The sequence below is a fragment of the Sciurus vulgaris genome (genome assembly GCF_902686455.1).
Source record: "Sciurus vulgaris genome assembly, chromosome: 12".
In the NCBI taxonomy this organism is placed as follows: Eukaryota; Metazoa; Chordata; class Mammalia; order Rodentia; family Sciuridae; genus Sciurus; species Sciurus vulgaris.
The window spans coordinates 100758921-100764875 of NC_136473.1; positions in this window are offsets into that span (position 1 = coordinate 100758921).

Sequence of the window (5955 nt, forward strand, 5' to 3'; positions counted from 1 at the left end):
CCTGAATAGGCACAAGGGATTCTCTTCCCAGAGACCTAAATGTGAAGAGCAGCTACACCCCTCTGCTTTCTACTTCCTGCCACCTGTGTGGGCTGTGTCTGCCCTTGAGCCACCCCTCCCCGAGTCCTGGGGTGGAGAGTGGGGCACGTGACACCTCACTTTGTCTTCTGTCTTCCTTCGTGCCTAACCCCCGACTCTACCCTTCAGCTTAACACATGGCCTTGTGGTCAGATGCCCAAGCTTCACTCAAGGAGAGAAAAAGGAATCTTCTTGGGCCGTCGCCCTCGGGACAACCAGTCACTCAGGAATATGGAGCATGTGCTTGCTGGGGGGGAAACAATTCTAATTTGAAAAATGCGAAGCAGAGCAAGACTTCCTTGTTCTGGAGTTCTGAGGCTCTCCTGAAGCCACAAACCCACTGATTCCGTGGTAGGAGCATCGTGGTTCCTGAGAGTAAAAACTCATTGTTTTAATAACTCGAAAGTCGCCTCAGTTCTTCCTCGTGGCACAGGACAAACATCCACGAGGACTAGCTGCTTTACCTCCCACCCATTCACTCTTCTGTCCTCGCCACCAGGTCCTCTTCCCAGCTGAGTTCTGTTTCTGCCAGATCTCTACTTGGCTTTTGACAAACAGGCCCCTAAGCTGTCTTTCGGGGTTCCGTTTCACTCATTAGTCATCCCCCTGTGGCACAAGAGAAGTCATATCCCAAAGGTGTGCTGGCATTAGCTCACATTGCTGTTCTCAACCCAGGCCTTGGCATATTTAAACCAGTCAAGCTGTGGTTATCTTCACCCCAGCCACTTTATTCTTTTTTTGGGGGGTGGGATGTATCGGGGATTGAACTCAGGGGCACTCAAGCGCTGAGCCACATCCCCAGCTGTATCTTGTATTTTATTTAAGACAGAGTCTCGCTGAATTGCTTAGCGCCTTGCTTTTGCTGAGGCTGGCTTTGAACTGGCCATCCTCCTGCCTCAGCCTCTGAGCCGCTGGATTTACAGGCGTGCACCACCACACGTAGCCACTGTGCCTGGCCTACCACTCTATTCTTAATGCTCTTAATATGGGTACACACGCGGAGGTGTGGGGTGTGTCAAAGCTGTATAGCCCTGTTCATTGTAAGCACAGATGCAGCAAGGTCTATACCGTGACTGCACCTCCCGGACGGACTCTCCTGGAAGCAGCAAGCCAACACCACACCTGTCCTGGACACTGACCCCAGCCTGTGCCTCCACACCTCCCCCTCACCCCACCAGCAGTGTCCTCCACCACCAGGGCCCTCACACTGCGCTGCCTCACCCTGCACCTGGAGCCAGCCCAGGCCAGCAGCATCTATGGGTTTATGCCACGGTTACTTCCCAGAATCCCTTCCCCAAGTCAGGTTTCCCTACCATAGAAACGTTTTTTATTATTATTCATTTAATCTAATTCATTCAGCAAACATTTGTGAAGAGTTTCACTGTCAAGTTCTGTTCTATGCTGGAATAGGGAATGGGTGGGACAAAGCCAGGCTTCCGAGGTGACTTTCTGGTGGAAAGTTCTGGATGCCCAAGAACACACCTAAATAACAAAAGCACTGCAGATTGTGATTGGTTCCTTGAAGGAAATAAATAGGATCATGCAAGAGGGGAGAGAGGGCTGGTTAAGGGAGATCCAGGAGGACTCCACTGAGGTGCCTCGGATTTAAACCAACTCCTGCCAGACAAGAAACAGCAGAGGAAAAGGATTCCAGGACCAGAGCCAGAGCCAGAGCCAGGAGCACACTGGGATCTTCAGGCACCAGGGGCTATGTGGGGGCTGAGAAAAGAGGAGAGAGGCAAGCAGTGGAGGGAGTGGGGGTCTGGGGCCAGGGTTGGCCTGACTCTGGCCAGCTGGGAGCTGCAGGAACAGAGGGAGCATTTCAAAGCTCACACTGGCTCCTTGAGCAAGATGGAAGTGGGAACAGGGCAGGAATGGGGAGTGAGCCAGCCAGGCTCATGCCCTTGTCTGGAAAACTGACGGGGGTGCTGGTGATGGAGACAGAAGGCAGGGGAAGGATGGGAGGTCATCGAGGAGCTGGGACTAACAGACTTTAGGAAAGTGGTGGAGGGAAGGAGCACCTCACAGTGGGAGCCAGAGACAGAGTATGGGGACCAGAGGGGGCCATGTGCCCACAGAGGCCTGGAACCCTGTGAGGTGTGGTCCTGTGTGTCTCTGTATATGTCTGTCTGTCTATCTGTCTGCATAGGATCCAGGGAGAGCTGGAACCTTCCAGAGAGATCCACCAGGGCTGAGGGTGGAAAAAGGCAGAGGCCTCCTCGCCAAGTACTAACAACCTGAAAATTAAAAGAAGCTGTGTTTCTGGTCATGACTGCCACACTCCCCCCCGCCAGCGGGGTGCTTCCCCGTCATAACAAAGGAATGAGAAAAATGAGCTTCACATGGGAGTTGCTCCCACCATTGTTCTATCATCTGCATGAGAGTTTGTGTGGTCTACGGGCATTTCTAGCCTAGCTTCATGACCTGCCTTCATTTCTGTAAGGGTAGGGGTCTCCAGGTCCTAACAAGTGACTATAAATAACTCGGACACAAAGCATGCTGCTCTGCCCTCCCCAGCCGGGAGGAGGCCACCCTCTTGCACACCACCCCGTCACCCCCCAGCTTTTTCTTACCCATCAATGTCTCCGCTGCTTACTCATGTTCAGCTTGTGGCCAACGATGACATTTCAGGATTTGGGTTCTCCTAGTGTTCAGCTCAGAAGGACTTAAGCTGTTTGTTTTTGTGCTGGCCCAGAGTAGACTGGCCCAGCGAAGCCACCCTGAGAAGCATTTTTATAAAGAAAGCCAGACCTACTTATGAGTGAAGGCTAAAGAAATATTATCTTGGAGTCCAGGGTGAAAACAATTCCATGTTTTAAAGACCTACAAATGTAACCTGAGATCCCCCAGCCCCTGCCAGCCCCAGAGCAGGAACAACAGAACCTATATTTGGCTAGCTCTGGGCCTCCTCTGCTCTAGTCCCCCTCTTGTCAACCCCCACCCAGTATTTCTGGAGGTCCCCAGAAGGGCTCTCAAGGTCAGGGCTCAGACAGACGGGAGCTCCCAAGACAGCTGAGGTGTGAGCTTCAGTTTGCTTGTCTGAAAACTGCAAATGTAAACTCTGAGGAGTGGGGAGTCTCACCCACAGCGATGCTGTGGGGATAAAATGAGCTCGTGTGTATAAAGGACCTACGCACAGGGCCAGGCACCTAGTGAGTGTTCAGTAAATGCTGCTGCCACCACCACCACCATCAGTATCCATCCCTGCTCCCTGGCAGCTCTCTCCTCCTGTCCCTGAGTGCCTGCTGCAGAAGCCAGTCACCTCTCCCAAGGAGCGCCTTGGTCTTCATGCATCTGGGCTCCTAGCCAGCCTGCCCCACAGGACATGCCCAGGCATGTGTCCCTCACCCTCATACTGGGCTGTTGCCACATGCAGACATGCAGGGTCACAGGCAGGCACACCACTAGCAGACTTGCCCCTCTAGCCCCAGGTTGACCCTCTCTGCAGGGCTCTCCCACCCCCTGACACCCAAGACAGGAGACCAAGTTCTGAAAAACTAGCTCCTGGCAGGGATGGCTTTTGTGGGTGTATTTGTTTTAATTTTTTTTAGTTGTTGATGGATCTTTATTTATTTATATGCAGTGCTGAGAATTGAACCCAGTGCCTCACACATGCTAGGCAAGTGCTCTACCACTGAGCCACGACCCCAGCCCCATTTTGTCAGTGTTTTGTTTTCTTGTTTCTTTGGTTTGGTGCTGGCGACTGAACACAGAACCTTGCACAGACTAGGCAAGTACTCCACCACTGAGCTACATCCCCAGTCCTTATTTGAAGTTTTATTTTGAAACAAGATCTTGATAAATTGCCGTGACTGGCCTTGAACTTGCCATTCTCCTGCCTCGGCCTCCCAAGTGGGTGGAATTACAGTCATGCGCCACCACACCTGGTTTAGAAATGACAATTAAAAGCATGAGCCTTCCCAGGAGTCTCTAAAATTACACTGATGAAAGCCAAAGACACAACACCTGGGATAAATCAGACACACTGGAAAAAATAGCTGGGGCGGTAGAGCACAAGGATTTGGGGTGGGAGACAGAGCAAACAGCAGTTACCCCCATTTCCTACACCATGCAAGTCCCTCATTGTCAACATGAAGCCAGAAACTTGTGGTGGTATTCCCAAACCTGAGGCCCACATGCCAACTCTGTCATTTGTAGGGTGACTTCCACAAGTCTCTCTCATCATCCAGTGAACCACAATTTCCTCGTCAAGAGCAGCACCTGAAATCCCACCTCCATCTGAGAGGAGGCCTTGGCCGCACCTTCACCCCCGCTGTGCTCATGAGCTCATCTCCCTGGGTGCCCACCATCAGGCCTGGGAAACAAAGGCCAGAGGTCAGTGGATTCTTAACTGTGGCTCCGCGCGTGTCTGTGGGCACACAGTGCAGGCCAGGGGCACAGGGACTGCTGGGAGCCAGGGCATGGCTCCACCTGGGCACTGCAGGGGGTTCAGGTAGAAAATGTGGGAGCACATTTTCTAGGAAGGAAAACAAAGATGGAGAGAGCATGACAGGTGGCTCTCCCGATGGAGAATGGGGAGGTGACGCAAAGCAGCGAGAAGGAGGGGCCACAGGGCAAAGGTCATGCTGGCTCCCCTGCAGGGCCACGCAGGCAGCAGGGGTGTGTGTGCTGCAGAGCACTGCAGCAATCTGGAGAGGCACAGAGGCCAGCGCAGGGTGGTGGCAGCAGGAACAGAGAGGAGGAGGGGAGAGGAAGTGGAGGGAAGCTGGCACCAGAGAGAGAGAGAGCGCACAAGAGAGCGAGCCATTGCCTCAGACCCACAGCCATATCAGGCAGGCCAACTTCAAAGACCACAAAGACCAATGTTCTGCCTAGCAGGTGCAAGGCCCTGGGTCCAATCCCCAGCACCACAAAGTAAAAATAAAGCCCCCTGTTCCCCTGATTCCCACACTGCTCTGCAGCTTCTATTCCTTGCTCCCTTGAAGAACAGCCTGTAATTAGTCCCCAGCCCTGGCTGCACACTGGGATCATCTGGAGAGCTTTTAAAATGCGGAGGCCCAAGTCCTTCTCCAGACCCAGCAAATCACAGCCTCTAGGGGGAGGGGGGCCCAGATGGCTACATTTTTTTTTTTTTTTTTAAGCCCCCAGGTGATTCTAAGACAAGGTCAAGACTGAGACCCACTGGGAAGGATTTTTTTTTTTTTTTTTTTTTACTGGGGTTGCTCCCTAGCCCTTTTTATTTTGAGGCAGGGTCTATCTAGCTAAGTTGCTGAGGCTGGCCTCAAACTTGGGGTTCTCCCACCTCAGCCTCCCAAGCTGCTGGGATCACAGGCACGTACCACCATGCCTGGCTGGACTGGCATTTTGAAACATCCTCTCAGGAGGACAGCCTCCAGGCCTCAGTGGGGCAGGACACCCTACCCAGCCTTTCTCCTGCTGTTCCACGGCCCAGAACTGTTCCCCCTCTGCCTCCCAAGGACAGTTGCCTACTGACCCCATCTTGGTTGAGGCATTGCCTCCACAAGGGTGAGTTCCCCACATATGGACACAGACCCTTCTTTGCTATCTCCGCCTGTTTACCCACCTGTACCCAGCCCCGACTCCTGGCTCCTCAGGGGCCCCGACTCCTGGCTCCTCAGGGGCAGGGATTGAAGTCTAACTACCATCCTAATCAGACACCAAAAAATCTTATTTCTATTATAGTTTGCTTCTTCCTAGAGCTGTATCTTTTCACTAGGAATTGGAGTTAATCCAAATCTATCATTTGAATTTAAAAGGGATTTTCCATGAGCAAGTGGAGTGTTTGAGAAGGAGCCATGGATCTGCGGATCTGTGAGTCTCTGGGAACAGGAAGCATCACCAGGCAGGATGGGGGCTTCCTACCCAGCCAGCCTTTGACCCCAAACGTCTCCCCAC